The 20,961-nt window shown below is 50.9% G+C and overlaps 1 protein-coding gene across 6 annotated transcripts in view; it reads right to left on the reverse strand.

The window, feature by feature from the left end:
* PIK3CD (phosphatidylinositol-4,5-bisphosphate 3-kinase catalytic subunit delta) overlaps window positions 1-20,961 on the reverse strand; it is a 49,497-nt gene that overhangs the window by 19,806 nt on the left and 8,730 nt on the right. For 2 of the 6 annotated variants that reach the window (XM_032394059.1, XM_032394011.1), the window contains exons 1-2: window positions 10,618-10,734; window positions 8,728-8,846 (exon numbers count right to left, since the gene is read on the reverse strand). The exons of 1 other annotated variant lie outside the window; for it this stretch is intronic. The gene's annotated coding sequence lies outside the window, so the exon portion shown is untranslated. Of the gene's footprint in view, window positions 1-8,727; window positions 8,847-10,617; window positions 10,735-11,572; window positions 11,770-20,961 lie in introns of those variants that run through there. 3 more of the 6 variants (XM_032394021.1, XM_032394050.1, XM_032394041.1) reach the window with 3 other exon arrangements.

Consider the following 20,961-nt stretch of genomic DNA (forward strand, 5'->3'; position numbering starts at 1 on the left):
AGGAGCCGGGAGAGGAGTTTCTCCCCAGAGTCCATAAAAGCATGTATGCTACCTCCGTCCTTCCCGGCCGGCCGCAGAGAGTGTTTCAAGGGCCTTAATTTCTTTCTCTCTCCCTCTCTTTTTTTAATGCAGTTTATTTTTATTTTTTTTTAGAGTGGGGGGCAGAGGAAGAGAATCTTAAGCAGGCTCCACGCCCAGCGCAGGGCTCGATCTCACGACCCTGAGATCATGACCTGAGCCAAAATCAAGAGTCAGACGCTTAACCGGCTGAGCCACCCAGGCACCCCAACAGCCCTAATTTATTTCTAAGAGAGGAGGGCAAGCGAGGGATGTGGCATCCCACAGCCACAGTGCCCCCCCCCCCCCCATCAGCCTGGGAAGGAAGCGGCAGCCCATCGACTAGTCCGCCTCCCCGGCTGGAGGACCTGCTGGCTGGTGGCCTGTGCCGAGCTCAGGACCCCTGAAGCCTCCCTCTCGTTTCTTTGAGGTTCCACCGTGTCAGGGCTGTGAGCTGGTATCTGGCTCCTGGGTCTGCTAGGGTTCCACATCTTTCTCGCAAGTGTGGCGGACACTCTGAGCAGGAACCGCTGCCCAGCATTTGTCAATGTAAAGACAGGCTTTCTGGTGCTCGAGTCACATGCCCTGGGGAACAGCTTCCCAAGGGAACACATGAGTCACTCTCAGCGGGCTCGGTGCAGGGGACAAGCAGCAGGGAGAAGGGAAGTTGTATCCTGCTTATCTGAGCAATAAACATTCTCCTCCCTGAGGGTGCCCTGAGCAAGACAGGCCTCGTAGGTCCCCCTGGGTCATTGTTATGAATCCGTCTATAGAGAGACATGCTCTGTTCTTGTAACTCTAGGACAAAACATCTGCTCAAAACCCGGATTTCAGAGCTGAAAGTTACCACCCCAATAGCTCAAGAGGAGTCTCAGAAACGTCTCAAAGGTGGTTACACACATTATCCAATATCTACCATCAACCACTGGGACAAGGGACAGCGAGCCACACGGGCAGGCCTTCTGCACCATGCTGGACAGAGCAGAGTCCAGTCAAGCCTCCTGACCTGGGCTGATTTTCAGGTGCTTCTCAGCCTCAAAAAGTCATTCTAAGAAGTGTTCTGTTTCCCACACTCTCCTCTGTGGAGAATGAAGTGGATGCTTTTCCTGTTGCCTAACTTATGTGGAAAGTGGGTGCAGGTGGGCACTTCAGAGGTGAATTCCAAAGATGCTTTACCCAGAGGTCCCACTTCCCAACGGAGCTCCTGGATGTTTGCCTTAAAGGAGCCTTCTAGAAACCACCCCTGTTCTGGCATCCAGGGAAAGCCCAGAGACGATTCAATAACCACATCCTCCTGGAGACCCTTGGGAAAAAGGACATAATGGGCCCCCTTCAGCCCAGGAGGCTGCAGGTTGCAAGTTCTGTTCATTCATTCATTCCGCAAATATTTATTTGAGCATCAGGGAATGTGCCCATCGGGAATGGAACAGGCACCATCCCTGATCCTACAAAGTTTTTAGTCTAACAGGAGAAAATCAGAAAAAGAATAACAAACAAGATGATGTCAGATAAGAAAAGAGTTGGAATGGAATAAAAAGGGCTTTGCAGGGAGGGAGGGTCTCCTTTGGAGGGCAGGTCAGGGGAGGGTGCTCAAGTGAGATCATATTGGAGTTGAGGCCCAAAGGATGAGAAAGAACAGGCAAAGATCCACGAAATAGGATTCAGGCAGCTGGAACAGGAAGTGCAAAGGCCCTGAGGCAGGAGACCACGTACCTGGAGCCCAGGACCCAGAGGGGAGATGACTGGGAGAGGCAGTGAGGCCGATCCTGCAGGGCTTTGTAGCCACAGTGTGGAGCCAGATTTTGTTATCACTGCAATGGGAAGCCACTGGAGGGTTTTAAGCAGGAGACTGATATGGCCTGACTTTATGCTTGACAAAAATTGCTTTGGCTGCCGTGAGGAAGATGGAAGTGAGAGAGGCAAGAATGAGGTGGGAAAGCAATCAGGCCAGGGCCCCAGGCAAGAGCTGACAGGGCGAGATTAATGAGGGAAAACTTGGGCCCTACCTGCCACAAAACGCCCCAATCCTCTGCTCTTAACAGCTGAGGATCAGGCATTCCAGCACCCCAGCCTTGAAATTCCCCGTCCCTAAGAACCTTCTTGACAAAGAACTGAAGCTATAGACCAGACGGAAAATGGACTGGCCCAGGGTCCCCCCAACAGGTGCAGTTTTAGGACAGGTGAGCTGTTCTCCCAAAACACAAAACCCTTCCTGAGGCCCGCGTCAGTGTGTCTCTCCCGGAGACCCGGGGGTAGCAGCATCCTCCGTCCCTGGTGGACACCCCAGTTGGTGGGGCAGAGTCTGCACCGCAGCAAAGGAACGGCAGAGCAAAAGTGGCCTTGCCCTGCAGACGGTGTCCAGTGGTGGCCAGGTGAAGGAGGAACCTGTCCCCAAAAATGGAATGGGAGGGAAATCTCCAGAAGCCAGAGGCCAGCCAAGTAGGACATCCCCAAAACCATGCCCAGGACTAGGAAGGAAGGGCCTGCCTGGAGGGTGGTCTGACACCCCAAGCTCCCACCACAAAAGGAAAAGGGATGCGACGGGTGAAGGCCGGGGATGGATGAAATAAAGTGACATGAAATCCTGCAAAAGGCATCCTGATGTCTGCTTGGCAGGTAAGCTGAGGACATGAGCTGCCTTACTCCATGTCTATCCGCTGCTGCCTCCCTCTGTTCTTTCTTTGTTTCTTCTTCTTTTTACTCTCTCCCACTTTTTTTTTTTTAAGATTTTATTTATTTATTTGAGAGAGAGAGCATGAACGCAGGGCAAGCAGAGGGAGAGGGAGAAGCAGGCTTCCCGCTGAGCAGGAAGCCCGGCACAGGACTTGATCCCAGGACCCTGGGACCATGACCTGAGCCGAAGGCAGCCGCTTAACCGGCTGAGCCACCCAGGCGCCCCATACTCTCTCCCATTTTAAATGTGTCTCCCTTGAAGCCATATTATTTAATAGAGTGGTAACTTTTATTTTGAATATTTAAAAATGAAGAAAAAATCCTCAGTGGAGGAAAACCAAATAGACAAATAGACATCGAAGAATGAGGGGCAAAGATCTCTGGAAATTCTGTTCTATAAAAAGAGACAGAGGGAGAGAGAGAGACTCCTGACTTCTTCTGCTGTCATCAGAAAAATGAACCAACTATCCTACCAAAAAAATTCTATCCCAACTATCCCCTATGATGCTCAGTTCATGGCCCACCCAGGGAGGCCATAGGCCTGCACCCAAGTGGAAAATCCCCTGACACTACCCATCAAAATCAAGAGAAAGATCCATGGTCTCAGGTAATTTGGGGAATTCGGGAATCGTCCTAAGGAAGCAATGCAAAAGAAAAAATATATGAAAAGCTACATGTACAAAGATATTCATTTGTGGTATTCATGGAAGTGGAAAATCAAAAAAGAACAGGGAAATTATGATAATTGACTTAACAGGAGTGAAGACAGTCATTACAATGGCACCTGTGTAGAATACAGAGCAATGCAAATATTCCCCCCATGAAATGGAACCCAAAGATGCCCCTCCACTTGGCCATGGCAACATCTGTTTATGGACAAAACATTTCAGAAAGGGGAGAGAAAATGAAAACAGCTATAACATGGGTGGATATGGATGCTATAATAATGATTTCAAAATGTTGTTATCTATGAAAGTTAGGCAAGCACACGGTTTTAAAAATTAATTAAAGCTAAACTGTTTGCAGCAAAAAAAGGAGCAGCCCCGTGCCCTGCACATCCAAACCTCCACCCCCCGATTGCAGGTGTTTCTTTGGGTATTTATCTCTGATTATCTAAATAATCGATTTAGGCGGGTATTTCTCGATTTTCAACTATTAACTTCTGATCTTAGAAGATGAGTTTGTGCCTCCTGCACACACACACATCCTCTCCTCCATCCTCTGAACACAGCTATGTGATCATTTTTTTGTTAATCAAACTTGAGGATGCCTGGGTGGCTCAGTTGGTTAAGCGTCTGCCTTCGGCTCGGGTCGTAATCTCGGGGTCCTGGGATCGAGCCCCACATCGGGCTCCCTGCTCGGCGGGGAGTCTGCTTCTCCCTCTCCCTCTGTGCTCTCTCTTTCTCAAGTAAATAAATAAAATCTTAAAAAAAAAACTTGAGTGCTTACATTATTATGACTATATAAAATACTGTTCAACACTAAACCACATAGTATACTCTGGTTTTCTTTCTTTTCTTGTTCAACTTTTTGTTATTTCTACAGTTGATAGTTGCCTCACTTATAATTTGCTTCATTTTCCATGTACAAATATAATTCCTTTGTTTTCTATGTACTAATATGTAATTCTTCCCTCAACTCTCTAACAGAATTATAAAACTCTTCCTAATATGGTAAATATGTCAGATAATCCATCAGCTTCATTTTTGATATTCCTCCTGGGGTCCTCAGCCATACTGCTCCAAATTCGCCCGGTTCATCTCTAGATGAGCTGCGCAGCTATACCGCTGGAACTTTGCTTCACCATTATTATGGGAATTCTCCTCATCATTCTCTCTACCAGTCAAGGTTCTTGGTTGCAAGTAAAGAAGCCAACTCCCACTGATTAAGCAGAAAATTTGCTGACAGATTATTTGGCTTATTTACTGCACTGTGAGGAGTTTCACAGTTCTGTTGGAGAGTTTGAGGAAGAATTAGTAGTTAGTATATTGCAAACATAGCAAATAAGAGATGAGGTGCTTATCAACTCCAGGAAAAACAAAAAGTTGAACAAAAAAGAAGAAATAGAACCTAGTACACTAGATTCCATGATGCATGTCTGATGGCAAAACTGCCCCTATTTGCCACTGAATACTGAATGCCAGTTTGTACTTCTGTCATTTCCGTGCCAACAAGTTGAACTTGTAGCCCATCATTGCCGCCACCGCCATAACCACGGATACAGCACATGCTTCATCCCTCTCCTCTGTCAAAATACAGCATAGGTACATCTCATCTGTGGAGTCGAGGTCACAGGTCCTGGCTACAGGGAAAGCTTGGAAGTCAGTCCTTTTCAGTTCCCATGATGGGGTAGGTGTTTGTTTGTTTTTTCTCCGCACTTCCAAAGTGCGGTAACAAAGTAAGGTAACAGCTGAAATACTGAAAGCCGTTTGGAAATGGAGCCAAATGAGAACAAGAGACAATTATATATTGTATCACTTGTTCCTCTTTCTTAGTTTACTCTCATTTTCGTAGAGTACAATCTCCACTAGTTTCCTTGAATAGCGATACAAAGGTGCACACACCCAGAGCTTTGGAAAATTCACATCTACAAAGGTGCCTTTATTCTATTATTTTGCTTGGATGACAATTACAGAATTCTTGCTCAGGAATTAATTTCCTTTGGAAATTTGAATGAGCTGTTCCATTGTCTTGTAGCTTCTGGTGTTGCTTTTGTAAAGTCCAGTGCCATTCTTTTATCTGATCTTCTAGATGTGGCCCCTTTTCTCTTTGTTGACTTTTGGCAATTTCTATCTCTGGAGTTTTGAAAGTTCGTGATGATGTCCTGCAGTACATACTTTACTTTTATGTAGTATGTCTTTTATTATTCATTGTTGGGTACTACTCAGAGACTCTTCATGTTGAAGTTCCTTCAGTTCTAGAATTTTTTTCCTGTAGATTGATAACTTCCCCGTCTTCATTTTTCTCTTTGTCTTGGGTTCCTCTGAGGTGGATATCAGGAGTCTTGAACTGATTCTCCAGTTTTCTTATATTTTCTTTCCTATTTTCCTTCTCTCAAGTCTTTCTGTTCTACTTTCTAGAAATTTAGCTTTCAATCTCCAGCTCTATTCTATTGAAATTTTTGCTTCTGTTATTAGTTTTTTTTTTTTTTTAAGATTTTATTTTTAAGTAATCTCTACACCCAACATGGGGCTTGAACTCACAACCCTGAGATCAAGAGTCGCACGCTCTTTGAACAGAGCCAGCCAGGCACCTCTACTATCAGAGTTTTTATATCCAAGAGCTTATCATTGTTTCCTAAGTATTCCTGTTTTTAAACAACCATGTTTATGACTTCTGGCTCCCTTTTTTCTGTTTGTTTGGGTCTCTATCTTTCACGCTGGAGGTTTCATTCTATGTGGGATGATCCATAGCTGTGTGTTCAAACTTAAGAGAGAGGCACTCAAAGCTGTTTGTACACAGGTAAGGTCAGTTGCTTGGCAGCTTTCCAAGAGGGTCCCTTCAATGTTAGTATTTGAGGGTCATTTTTTCTTGTGAGCTCAATTTCCTCAGAGAGAAGTTCTTCAAGGCCCTGACTGGAGAGTGGTATAGAGGAGGTTGCCATGTTCTGGGAGCCAACCAGGAAAGGGTCTCACTGTTCAGTATATAAACTTTCACTGAATCTTTCTGTTCTCAATACAGTGCCTCTTGCCCTCAGCTGCTCCCCACAAAGCCTCCTCCACCCCAGGCTGGGCCTGAGCTACTCTGGTTCAGCAATGCCTCTGGGAAAACAGGCATCTTCTGCTGGGAAGGAGGAGGGAGCCACCTAACTATGTGGGCTGAGAGAGGGGTCTGTTGCTCCAACACACACCTTTAATCAACCTTCCTGCTTCCAGCCCACCCTGCAGCCTGTCATCAGGAACACTGTAGCTCCCACTCTTGGACTTTTGGTGGGTCCTTGAACACACCAGCCTTCTTCCACCACAGCACGGGACATTCAAGATTCTAAGCTTTGCATCTCTTTTACCGACCTGCCTTCTGTCTCTCAGTGTGTTTGCTCACTCCACCTCCTCCTCCTCAATCATTTCCTTTTCTGTTTCCTTAAGGATTTAGTCCTATTTTAGTCCTTTATTCTCATTTTAGTGGGCTTTTGAAGCAGAGCCAGGAGAAACATATGCATTCAATTAGTTACGTTATTAGTTTTCACAGAAGTTCATAATAATATTTAATAATACATAAAAATCAAGTTTCCAAAGATAGGCACATAGAACGCTTTCTGGAGGATTTGGGGGTTGGACACTCCATCAAGGAAACAGTGGTCCTCTGGGGGTGTAGGGGAGGGTAGGTTATGCTAATTTTTTGGGCAAACTCTCAACAGTAAATCGGTATTTTTTAATAAATAAAAAAGCATGAGGGTTAAAAATTATTAAAAGGCATCTGCTGAAACAAGAATCAAGATACTGTTGGGGCTTCTGGGTGGCTCAGTTGATTGAGCATAGGACTCTTGGTTTTGGCTTAGGTCATGATCTTGGGGTTATGGATCGAGCCCTGCATCAGGCTCGGTGCTCAGCGTGGAGTCTGCTTGGGATTCTCTCTCTCCCTCTCCCTCTGTCCCTCCCCCTGCGTGCGCACTCTCCCTCTCTCAAATAAATAAATAAACCTTAAAAAAAAGAGAGAGAATCAAGATATTGTAAACAGGTAAACAGGTGTATAGAAGAAACTCTAATCCCCCAACAGAGGTCTACACAACTCATGGTTTTTTACTATGTTCCAGGGGGTCCTAGGGTTCCATAGAAGCACCCCAAGGTCTTCAGAGGGTGGCAGAAGTGGGACAGGGTGCTAAGTGGAAGTCCTAGGCCAGTCTCTGCCTGGACCACAGGGCACTCTGTTTTTATCTACTCTACAGGTCAAAATTCTGTTTTTAATATCTTGATCTTTTTATTTTATTTTATTTTAAGATTTTATTTATTTATTTTGACAGAGAGAGACACAGCGAGAGAGGGAACACAAGCAGGGGGAGTGGGAGAGGGAGAAGCAGGCTTCCCGCCGAGCAGGGAGCCCAATGTGGGGCTCGATCCCAGGACCCTGGGATCATGACCTGAGCCGAAGGCAGACGCTTAACAACTGAGCCACTCAGGCGCCCCCAATATTTTGATCTTTTTAAAGAGAGCTGCACTAACAAAGAAATTTGGAAAGTACTGATGAAGATCTAGAGAAAATGAGGTTGGGGTGGGGCCCCGGGAAAGCTTCCAAGGATGACACCATGCTGTAACCCTGTGCTTCTTTCCATCAGAAATGACAGGAGCTGCTCAAGCATCCAGGTAAGAAGGAATGTACTTTGCAGCCGGAGCATACCTATGTACCCACAGGGCTTGCAAATGGGACTGTGGCCTACCCGTCTGGGAGCTTGCTAACCATACCCAGCTAGCCCCAGACACCAAAGCCAATGCTCAGCCAATGTCAGTCTCTGGCCTCAGTTTCTTCATTTGCACAATGAAAGGACTGCATTCATATCCCAGCGAACATCTAAGAAGTTCCAAGGAGCACTGTCTTACTGATACAGCGATTGCCAACTCTCTGGAGAAACAGAACGTCCCTACCTAAGGACTCTTTGAGAAGCAATGCTGAGTTATAAGAATTCAATCCATTCCCTTTGGAAGAATGTTTTCATTTTTCTCTCCCCAGATGGGCCAGCCCAACTCTACCATGACTGAAGCAAGTCAAATAGCTTATTAATGAGCTCCACGGCTTCTGGGAGCAGGGCCCCCCTTCCTTTCAAAGGGAGCAGCACCCCTCTCCTGGGGAGCTGGCCAAGGTCTAATTCACTTCCCCTTGTTGGCTCATAGAACACATTTGGGTCATTCTCTTCCTTTGCGTGATCTAGTCCTAGGTCGGAAGTTAAGAGAGCTTCTCCTTTGGCTGGATGGTCAGGGAGGGCGGAGTCTGTTCAAATTCTTAAGCTGTCTACAAAATCACATCTCTTCTTCCCCACACATTTGTCTCCTTCACCCAACCTACCTCTCTGGAATGGTCCAAGAAAGACCAGCAGCAAATGCCCCTCTGGCTGGCAGATCAAAGATGCTTTGGAATCAGTGAGCACCATTCCGCCCCTGCCTGACTCTGAGCTCCTTATCTGTCTGGGGGGGGGAAAGAAAAAGAATGAATGAATGAATGAAATTTTTAAAAGAGAAAGTCTCACAAACTTTCTATGCGTTCCCTCACAAGACTTTAGCTCAAAAGCTACTCTTGCACCTAGGCTCCCATTTTGCAAACCAATCACATTCTGCTTGATGGGCTCTTCTTACCACCCGCATCAATGCCACCACACACACACGCACGCGCGCACACACATGCACACGCGCGCACACACACGCACGCAGATCCAGATAACTCAGATCATTCTTAAGTATTCATTGCTTTTGTTTGGTTTTTGAAGGCAAAGTGAATGATCTGCGCCAAGCCTGGGTTCAAGTTCCATTCAATGGCTGGTCCCATTGAAGAGGGAGGTCCCTACTCAAGTACTAAATTGCATCATACAGGAAGACTCATCCCTGCTTGCTGGAGGTGAAAAGCCTAGGTGTGTGGAGAGAGGGCCGCCCACTCACTGCATCCGTGGTGTTTCTTTTCCCCCACTGCCGGCCACTCCTGGAAATAATCTGACCCCAGAGACAGGAAGACACCTGAGCTCCGGAAGCCCGGAAGCCCAGCCGGCTGGATGCTAAGAGTAGGACCCGCCCCTTTCTCCAACCCGCGGCTCAGGGCACAGCTACCTCCACAGCGGGAACCCACTGGGCAAGGCTAGGGCGGGCTCTTGAGGATCAGGACCCCCAAACCATTTGCTTCTCCATAAGCAAAAAGCCCAGTGCCAGGAAGCAGTTGGAAAAGGTGTCCATTCCAAGAATACATTTCCCAGGGTCCAGGCTGGAATCCTCACTGCTGAGAGACTAATCCCTGGAAGGATATCCCATGGACCCTGCTGCAGGAGCCCGGGAACGGGGACTTGGATGGTCTCTCCACTCAGCATCCAGGATAGCAAGGGCTTCCCAAGAGAAATGAGAAGTCAGCGCCAGGAGCTAAGGAAGAAAGAACTTCCATTGCTGACCAATAGAGTTTAACAAGGGGACAAAACCCAGCAGTTCAGTCACAGGGAAATGAGACATGGTTATAAAGAAAACACTTTCAAAATGAGGAAAGACAAAGCAGAAAGCATGATGGAGCCTAGGGAAGGAAGAGGTAGGGAAAGCAAGAAGGAATTAGTCCTCAGGAATTCAGGTCAGGAAACAGGGAGCTGGGGCAGAATTCACAAGAGGGCGGCCAAGGAGGAGGCTCTTCCCGGAGGAAGGTGCGTCTTCTGCTCTGGCCCTCAGTCTGCCCAAGACCTCAGGATCTGGGTCGGCCGCCCTCTAGCCCTCTGGGTTCAAGGGCAAAGCTTGGGAGGCAACGCCAGGAATGGACACAGCGCAGGATGCTCCGTCCCGAATCGGGGACAGGGGGAGGGGAAGATGCGCACGGCAACTGCTGGGTCCCTGACAAGTAAACAGCTTGCCCTGAACAGGCGCGTCCACGTCCGGAGCCCGGCTGAGGGCCCTGCTCATCCCATCAAGGGCGGCAGCGGGACACCCCGATCCCCGCCCCCCCCCCCCCGGAGGCACAAAAGGGATGCATGGAGATCTGGAGAGCCGGAGAGCATGAACCAGCCCACACCCGAGAATCACAACGCGAGCGCGGCCCCCTGCCTCGGCCTCCCCAGCCGGGTCCGGTCCGCCCCGGGACGCGCGCGCCTCCCCCAGCCCCCACGCCCCTGGACCCCGATCTCCCCAGGCGGACAAAGCCCCGCGCTGGGCGGGGCGGGGTGTGCGCAGGGGGGCACTGGGACCCCGCAGACGCCCGCACAGGTGGGCTCCGTACCGGGTGTCGGTGCCGGGGGCGGGGCCCGATCTCCCTGGAGACGGTTGCCCAGGGGACGCGGCGGGCGGGTCCCGGAGCTACGCGAGCCTCCCGGCGGCGGCGCCGAGCCCGCGGGGGCCTGAGGGCAGGCCCGCGGCGCGGAGCCGGCGAGCCGGGCAGCGGCGGAGGGGCGCGGCCCGGGGCGGGGCCCGGACAGCAGGCCGGCGCGGGCGGGGCCGGGGGCGGGGCGACGGCCGGGGGCGGGGCCAGGGCCCGCCGCGCCGCGGGGACCGTCGGCAAATTCTCGCAGCCCCAGCCAGGCGGAGTGTCGGAGAGCCGGCGACCGCGGGGAGCGCAGCGGACGCCGCTGCAAATCCTCCCCGACCCCTGCTGCTCCCGCCCGGCCCGCAGGTGGGGTGCGCGCTTGGAGCCGGGAGCCCCCCAGCCGTCGCGGGACCCCGGGCGGCGTGCGCACGCTGGCCCTGGCCCCCCTCCCGCCTCGTAACCGGAGAACTGAAAGTGCCATTTGCAAAGGGAACGGGGCCCGGTGGTCCGCCAAACCGCTCTCCCCTCCCGGGTTCCCAGGGGGTCACCAGAACCGACGGGGCGCTGGACCACCGTCACTGATCCGGAGCCGGGGTCACCCACGTAACTGGCCATCCCGGGCTCTGGGCTCCCATCCGGTGCGCGAGCTGTTCCCCAGCCGCTGGGCCTTCCTTTCCATCGGGGTTCCCCTTAACAGGTCGGATTCGGAAGGTAAACGAGTTTGCCAGGGACCTTCGCTAGCGCATCCATTCATTACAATGAACCACGTTCGCGCTGGCGGGGCGTTGGTGCATTAACGCAGTAACCCCCCGTCCTGCACCTCACACAGCGCTCCAGTGAACCCACGCATCCCCCTGCGAAGTGGGTGCTGTTTTCCCTCGGGTTGTAAATGAGAAACCCGAAGCTCCGAGGGCAAGCAGTTGACACTCACATGCACACAGGTACGCACGCAGCGGCAGGGCTAGCTTCGGAACCACCTTGGTTTGGTACCGGACTGCAATGCTTCTTGCCCCGCAGTGTCCTGTGTCCTGCAGAATGTTCTTTGGAGTCCACAGCCCTAGACTTCAAGCTTTGCCACCGTGGAGCGCAAGAGGAGGAGGGGAGTGTGAGTTCAGAATCACCCCGGGTGTCCTTGCAGGTGCGGCGGACGTGGGGTGGACGAAAGTGGTCTGAGGACGACTCTGGTGGTCGACTCCGCCTGCAGTGAGCGCTCCAGATGAGGCGCCCGGGGCGGGGCCCGTCCATCCGAGCCCCCAGAGCCTCCCTCAGCCCCAGCGTCGCCCAGTGCCCCAGAGGAGGAAAAGGAGAAAAACAGCCCTAAGCTCCTGGAATCGTGAAGAAGCCTGGGATGAGAGGGCCGGGCTGTGGGTTGGGGGGGGGTCCCGCCACCCTCGGTGACCTTTGTGTCCCCGCCCCCAGCACCCCACAACCCTGTCAGAGACGGGTCCAGTGTCCCTGGCATCTCAGGGCTGGAGGAGGCAACCCCCCTCGGCAGCCCCTGATGTCACAGTCACACTCAAAAAGACAAACACTCCCATACACGTTCACACACACAGGCACACGCCAAGTCACAGACTCCCTCACATGCACTCAGACCCAGAGATCAAAGCCACACGTGGATGCGCTTTCACGAAGACACACCCCCCCACACACAGTTATGTAAACGGACACACGATGACACAGACACAGAGATCACACACACACCGATCACGCACATTCACACACCGAACCTCACCCAGCCACCCACATGGCAGAGGAGGTCTGGAAAAGGTGGAGCCTGGGCCCCGGATGGGGACCGCCCTGTGTGCCACCCCGTCCACCCCAGGGCGGCACCTGCTGGCTTCTTCTACTTTGCCCTTCGCTCCTCGCACCCCCAGCTGGGAAGGGGAGCGGTGCAGCAGAACACAGTCCAAAGGAGGTCAGGGTGGTGGAGGGCGGGCCTCCTGCTGAGCTGCCCTTGACTCACAGGCGGGGAGTGTAGGGGTGCGGGGGTGGGGTGGGGTGGAGGTGCAGTATGAGGATGAGACATAAGCCGCCAGAAGTCACAGCCCGATCTTAGACAGGCTGACTGAGCTGAGAGTTCTCTCTGACAACCATCTTGGCTGGGGGTCCGTAGTATCCCCAACAACCCCCAACCAGGAAAGGATAACGACCCCATGCCGCCAAGCCAGGGGAGAGATTGTCGGCGGGCAGACAGGCTTCCCGGTTCCACTCCCCCATCCTCCCCGTGCGTGCCCTTCTCCTTAGGGGCCCAGTCCTGCAGACTTCGCTTTCTTTCCAGCATGGAAAGCCAAGTGCAAAGACAAGCTCTTTATCAGCAATGGAACCCAGTGACATGGCTTGGGGTTCAAACTGGGAGCATCAGGTACTGGTTCCTCTGGAGCCCCGAGGAAAAGCCAGCATTCCTTGAAAATGGCAGAAGCCACCAAAAGTCATCCTGCCCGTATCAGAACGACGTACTGAAACTGCGCTAACAAATCCAGAAAGACACATCACATAATAATTGGGAGGGAATGAAGTGAATTAATACAGGTGAGTGGAAAGTCTCTAGAACAGTACCTGATGTGTGGAGTAATTGCTCGAAAAGCGTTTGCTCTCACAGATAGATGGGAAACATGCAAAGACGGAGTGACGTGCTCAACATGGCAGAGAGGAAAGGAACACCCAAGTGTCCTGATTCCTGCCTCATTCGGGGCTCAGGTATGTTAAATCCTTTCTGGAATACAGATGAGGGTCTAAATAAATTAGTTTGGTGGCTAAATAGGTTTCACCAACTCTTAGGAAATCAGAGTAAACAGAAAAATTAGATTCCTGCCCTCCTACTTGCTACAGCCAAAAGATTGGATCCTCTTTATAAGTTCGCAAGCACAAGGCAGGAAACCAGATGAGTCTCTGCTCCCACCCGTGAGAACCCTTGCTACAATCAACAAGCTCCATAAGAGGGAAACTTCTCTGCTCCATTAGTCGCTCCTCCTCCTCTCTCCTGACACTTCCAGGTAAGCTCAAGGTGAGGAAATGTCAGCTTCTCCCAGCTGCCCACCAATATCCCAACCACCAACCTTCCTGGAATTTTGGTGGGCTCTTCCTATTCACATTTGGCACTCTGCGCTGTAGGGGTTTAGAATTGTTACCCCCATATGCCACTTTGGCATACTGATTATTTTGAATAAAAGGTATTTGAGAAACAGCAATGCAACAAGGACACTCTGAACCTCCTTTGTCCCCCTGACAGCAGGAGCTAAATCTCGCGTGTGAAAGGTACCCCTCCTGTAAGGGGCAGAGGGTTGGGGTGGGGGCCTGGGGAGGGTAGAAGGCATCCTTATCACCAGGGACTGGGAATTTAGGGCCAAGAAGGCCATATAAATAAACCTTGTTACTTCACCATTTTACTACCCCAAGCCCGAACCTCTCTGTCTTGTCAATCCTTCATACATTTATTGTTTCTTTGTCTAAAAAGTATAAAGCCCCTTGCTCCCGTGACATCTTTGAATCTTGTATTTTTGTGGGGTTCCCATCCTTTAGTAATTAAATACGTTTTTCTCCTGTTAACCCGTCTTTTTATCTTTGGGTGGGGGATTCTCAGCCAAGAATCTAGAAGGGTAGAGGGAAATTTATTCTTCCTGCCCTACAGCATTTTTAGGTGTGATCAGGTAAGATGCGGAGTAGAGTCGAGAACAGGAATGCTACAGTCAGTAAAAATAAGATGCAACTAACAAGAAAAAAAAAACAGCTAAATGTTTTTAATTCTTTTAGGAAAAACAGGAGGACTCTGGAAAATAATCCTCCTCAAAGGGGAAAGATAGTTTCCGTAGTTATTCACATAATCCCCCCATGGCTTTGTCCCCTTGATCTTTTTACTTTCCAGGCACACAGACGAGGGAGCCTAATTACAGGAATGTCTGGCCCCTGCTCTCCTGCCATCTTCACATATTTCCATTAATCTTCAAGACTCTCACCCCCCATTAATTCAAAATTGCCTCATCTGTAGTTAAAAAGTGAAGTTAATTAGACTCTGGAGCTTCTTTCTTTTTTCCTTTGGCCAATTCCCCAAGCTTAGACTAAGAGTCTGCCTTCATTGAGGCTTTCTGAGTTTGTGACCTGGGGTGGAGAGGGGTATACCAAAAGCACTCATGCTTGCAGGGACTCTCTCACAAAAGGCAGGAGCATGAGCCCTGGCGTTAGATCTGGATTTGGAGGAGTTTCTTAACTACTCCAGAGCTGTTTCCTCAGCTATAAAAGCAGGTGCCTGCACACAGTGCCCAGCTCGGCTAGCGGAGGCAAATATCAATGGGACAGCCTCTGGAGGGGGGTTTCTAGCCAGGACCTCACAGCAGAGCATCCGGGGACATGCTGCATTCTGCCACCGTTTCCTGGAGTCTGAGGTCTCTCCAGTTCCAGAATGTGATCCTCGTGGGAGGATGCCCCGTCTTAGACTTCTTTATATCTTTTAGAGAAGGAAACCTATTCCTTGCTTGTGAAGAAGATCAAGTGTGAATACGTACTGGGAGAAATTAGGGTAAGGGGGATAAATGGGACCAACAGGGCGTTCATTGTGTGAGTCACACATCAAGGCTCCTGAAAGATACCCTGGGGACTCAGGAAACTGATCTGCTGGCCGTTCCGTGTTGACTAAATGCGTTTGAGCCTAAAACTGCTTCTCACAACAAAGCTTCCAACTACTTCAGGGTATGAGGCTCAGTTTTTTAATGCATGATATATGTCCCTTTTAACAAGACCTGATCCTGCCCCTCAAGACAGTCTCATGGGCCATCTGGGAAAGAAGGTGTCTCCAGCAACTTCTGTGGGATGGTGTGACCCCGTGCCGTGGTGGGAAGTATCAAACCCACTGGGATGGGTCCCGGGGACGGTTCTAGTCAACATCCTTCTTGACTACACGAATGAAAGGAAATCCCAAAGCTGACTCATCCATTTGATAGAAATGCACACAGAATTCACAAATACCTGGAAAATCATCTGTAAAAATTATTCTATGTGAAGTGGATAAATCAGGTGGTACCAAGGGCAATGTATATAGTTACACGCTCCGTTCCCTAGTTACAAATACAGAGCGGGGAAAGGTGGAGGAGGCCTGAGCGGAGCCTGGAACCACAGAACTCACAGCCAACCCAAGGCTCGTTCAGAGGCAGCCCAGTGGGCCCTTCATGAACAAGCTGGCTGGGAGCTCGCTATCATGAGGACCATTCTCCATATGAAACCATATCCAGTCACTTGCCCCTCTTGGTATTCACACCTCTTTGCAGCCCCCACCACATGATAGCATGATTGCTCTGTGTGACCAAGAGAATCTGGCAGAGTGATGGCACGTCACCTTCAAGATTAGGTTCACAGAAACTGAGGGCTTTAGCCTTGGGCTCTTTGTCTTTCTCATCTCTCAGTATCAGGTAAGCCGGCCGCCATGTTGGAAGGACACAAACTGCGCTGTAAAGAAGCCCACATGGCGGGGGTGGGGGGGGTGAGGGTGGGGGGGTGGGGGGGCAGATATCTGGCCATCAGCAGGACAGTCACTGAGACCTGCCAACAAACCGGCTCCAGACACCTGCAGCCCCAGCTCCTTCCAGATTCTGGACCCACAGCAACTGTGAGATGGTAATTAATGTTTGTCGTTGAAGCTGCTAAGTGTTGGGATCATTTGTTACACAGCAGCTGATGACTAATACACCTTCCACGGCTGCTGCGTTCCTTGCTGTGTGGCCCAGCACCTGCTGCAGGCTTAGGACAGCAGACACCCCATCAGTACTTGTGATGGAGTAAATGATCGGTAGGAACAACCCCTCTACTGTAATTGTATGAGTCAGACATGTTTCTAAAGAAGAGGCAACAGGCTGAGTGAAAGAAGCTGGCCACAAAAGACCACATCCTGTATGATTTCATTTACTCAAAATGTCCAGGATAGGCAAGTCCATAGAGACAGAAAGGAGATTCATGGTCACCAAGGGCTGGGAAGGCTGGGGAGAAGTGGGGAGTGACTGTGAATGGGTATGAGGTTTCTTTTTGGAGTGATGAAAATGTTCTACACTCAATTCCGGTGACAGTTGTGCAACTCTGTAAATATAGGAAAACCGTGGAATTGTGCACATGAAGTGAAATATAAAGCTTGTTTTATTAAAAGAGGAGGAGGAGGAGCTCAGGCAAGGTCACGGGTCCCAAGTAGGGAGTGGCACCTAGGGAGGCCGGCCACCAGCAAGGCTGGGGAAACGAAGTGGAGGGGTTTCCCCGTGCCTGGGGCAGAGACCTTGGTGCGAAGGATAGCTACCAAAGCCTCGGATGCCGTGGGGTGGGATGCTTGGAGCAGCTCCCTGAAACTTGGCAAAAGGAGGTTTGCCGGCTAATCTTCCAGGGAGACCCTGCCTGGTTTCAGGCTGCGCAGAGCCCAACGTGCCGAGCCTGGACATGGCTCTGACTTCCCATCCTCCGTAGATGACGCCCCCCACCCGACGTACACCCACCTCTCCTAGGCCCTTCCACCTGCCAAGCCAAGGTAGGGCCACAAAACCACAGGCGGCAATTGTCCCAAAGCTCAGCTGGCCCCGTAAGTGAGCTGACATTACAGGAGTCACCAAATGATTCAGGTGAGTCGGTCCTTGCTGAAAGCCCCCAAAAGGAGTAGTGAATTTTAGACAAAAGAAAGGATTTAAACAGCACAGAGTAAACTCGTACATGGTACCTAAGAGGTGGTCAAGGCTGAAAACAGAAGCAGCTTCGAAGCAGATTTTTTTTTTTAAAGACAGAGAGCACATGAGCAGTAAGGGCGGGTAGGCAGAGGGAGAGGGAGAGAGAGAATCTCAAGCAGGCTCCATGCCCAGGGTGGAGCCCTATGTGGGGCTTGATCTCACAGCCCTGAGATCATGACCTGAGCCGAAATCCAGAGTCGGACGCTTAACTGACTGAGCCACCCAGACACCCCTCAAAGCAGACTTTGACTAAGTTGTTGGGCAAGAATGTCTTATGCAGCCCTCGGTGGTGTTGGAATCTTTTGTCTCTCTCTGGCCTTCGACACTGGCTTTGGAGGCAGCATCCCATAATGCAGAGAAGCCGGTGGTTGGACCTAAACAGTCCTTCGGTGCACCCTAATGAGTCTAGGATGAACTTGGGAGACACCCAGGAACCCCCTAACATTATACTCTAAGAGCCTTTCTCTGGGGGAGAGGTCCATGATCTTTAGCAGATTTTCAAAAGGATTTAAAATCTGAAAAAGATCAGGAGCCACTGAGTGGTGGGGGTTTTCTAGGATAGGTAGATGATGGATTTCTTCTTTGGCAAATCTGTATCTTACAAGCCTTTCATAACTAGCTTGCACTGATCCTATACAACTAAAAATATTTAGCACACACGCATGCACACATTTATAAAACATAGCACACATATTAAAAACACCCATGGGCAAGATCCCAGCCTATAATACCCAGAAGATCTAGACTGCCCCAATATCAAGACCCCCAAATAATTAATATCCTTTAAAACTGCAAATTCCACTTCCTCCTTCTGTTCTGACCCCCTAAGCTAATCACACGCACACACACACAGAGGGGTAGCAGTGGAGATGGGTTCCCTTCTCAAGGGTCTCAGCTAAGGGGCGGTTCACCCCCTTCTCCTGGGGTCTGGCTCTGCAGCTGGCTGTCTACCCAGGCACTCAACACTCCAGTTCCCCATCCGGCCATGGGTTTACATGTTCTCCTCCCCTCCTGTTCTTGCGAGACCCCAAATCTGCAGACTACTTATGTTGCGGACGACACACAGTGCTCTGAACACCTCCCTCCATCATCCATCATGGGGTCAGTCTCTCCTCGGCAAGTGCCCCTGGGTCACCTCCTTCCCCTCCCAGAGCAGGTCTCCAGGCCACTTCTGCCCCTGGGAGCTTCTGGATATGTTCAGACTCTGTCCGGAACAACAGCCTTGCATGGTTTATCGGGGCAGAGCCCATTGCTGGGCACCTGCCATCAGCCGGCAAAGCGTAGGCGCTTTCTGTCTCTTTTCTCATCTATTGGTCACGCCAAGCCCCTAAGGCAGGCCTCCTGTTTTGTGAAGGAGGAAAGCGGGGCTCAAGGAGGTTATGGAATGAGAGAGCCGGACCCAGGCTGGCCCCGGAGGCTGCTGTCAAGGCTACGCCACACGGCCTCTCCTGGGTCAGTGCAAAGGAACTGGATTGGGGCCATTGACTGAAGAGACACCTGAGTTCTGCTGCTCTGTTTGTCACCCACCATCAGAGGACTGTCAGACGGACTTCCTGCAAAAGGTTCAAGAGTTGGGCAAGGAGGGGACTGAGATTTCAGATGCCAGGCCCTGCTTCCTCGGGACAGAGGGGGAGAATGGGCACCACCCTGGGCAGACTGGGGCAGGGCTGGGTACAGAAGCCACATCCTCCTGGCCTGTCTCGCTCTAGAGGACCAGAGGCCAGGATGTCAGCTCTCCCAGAGTTGCAGGACCAGCAAGAACAGGGAAGGCTGCTTGGAGCCCAACTAAGTCCTGGGGTGGGGAGAGGGGAGAGGGGACGGGTCAGAATGGGCTGGGAAGCCCCTCTGCATAGCCACGGACTCTCAGAGGCCTCGCCCATCCTCCTGCCTGGGGTCCAGATCCCCCTGCCCCAACCAAGTGCTCCCTCCCAAATGCAGCCACATTTGGAGACAGCCCAGCACAGGGGTGAGGAACAGGCCCTGTCACTTCCTAGCTGGGCAATCCCTAAGTAAGTTACTAAGTGTTTCCGTGCCTCGGTTTCCCCTTCTATAAAGCAGGGATCGCAACAGTACTTAGAAGAATAAATCTGCATTTTCAAAGTGCCCGCAACACGACAGAGTGGGTGCGTGTTGCCATTATAATTATCAGACAAAGAAACAGCCCGGTTAACAAAGGTGGCGATTCTGAGCTGGCTGATGGGGAAACTCCGAAGTACGAATGCTTGCTGATTGGCTCCACAGAAAAAGAAACTGGTTCTGGATGCCTCCGCTCTAGAGCTGGTGGTGCCCGTTCTCAGAGTGAGGGGCTGGAGAATTTCAGCCGGGAGTTCTGACCTGCTCTGGCCCTGCCCTGCGATTCCTTCTATCCCTCGGCCTTACCCAACCTCCCCCCAGCAGACTCAGGGGCGAATTGTGCTCCCCATGCCCTCTCCAACCCATCCTGGCCGATGGCCTCAGCGTGCTGACCACTGGGGCCAGCAGGATCCTCCTCAGGGCCCCAGTCCCTGCATGCTAACAGGAATTGGCTGTGCTTGGTTGGGCCCACATCAGCTCACGCCAGTTGCTCACCTTAGTAATTACACAACACGGAAGAGGAAAAGCAGATGAAATATGGGTGTATAAAGAAAGAGCCGTTTCCATGACAACAAAGCAGAATGCTTTAGAAACCCAATGAAGAGGAGTCATTAAAACAAACTTTCCATTGCAGCGGAATGGCCAAGGCATGAGAGACTGGGGGGAAGGAGCAAAGTTTACAGGGACTGTCGCCCTTGGGGCCTTGCCTCTGTGCATCAGTGAACCAACGTACATGTATGCGTTTTAGGTTAAAATGTCTGGATTTGAGGGATAACATTTTATTTTATTTCTTTTTCAGGTAGACTCCATGCCCAAGGTGGGGCTTGAACTCACAAACCTGAGATCAAGACCTGAGCTGAGACTGAGTTGGAGGCTTAACCGACTGAGCCACCCAGGCGCCCCTGGGTTTGAAGGGTAGCATTTTAATACTCTCTACACCAACCAGAGTTTCGGCGACTCAACCAGCGAATCACATAGGAAAACGGGACTCCTATTAAGCCGTTTACGGTTTGTCATGATTGCGGCCAATCATCCTTCACGCCGTTTTGCCCCGATCCACCCTTTCAAACTATGGTGAGAGATGCTGTCCTAGGAGTAGCGGAAGCCACAGAAAAAACACAAACATCTTCCCAGAGCGTCCATCTGACTCAATGTTTAGGGGGAACTATGCCTCCTAGTAAAATAAACACAGGCTTATCATGGAATAGAATGTAAAATTAACGTTCGTGTTAAAAATAAAACTGGAAGCTTCAAAGCAAGGTCATGGCTGGAGTGGGCTGCAGGAGGCCAGGCTTGCATCTCCCATCCCCTCTAGGACAGGCATGGTCCATGAGGGCCAAGGTCACGGCCAGCCGCCAGACCTTCCCCCAACCACTTTCCCACACACCTGCAGCACAAGGGCTCGTGGGATGGCTGCCTTCAGGGCACCTTGCCCACTTGGTAGCCCCCCGTCTTGCTGCTGCCACTCAAAATGACCGGGCTGACCCAAGGTCCAACTGCCACGGCCAAGGTCAAACTGCCACGGCCAAGGTCCAATTGCCACAGCCAAGGTCAC

This window comes from Phoca vitulina, unplaced genomic scaffold (genome assembly GCF_004348235.1).
Source record: "Phoca vitulina isolate PV1807 unplaced genomic scaffold, GSC_HSeal_1.0 scaffold2, whole genome shotgun sequence".
NCBI lineage: Eukaryota > Metazoa > Chordata > Mammalia > Carnivora > Phocidae > Phoca > Phoca vitulina.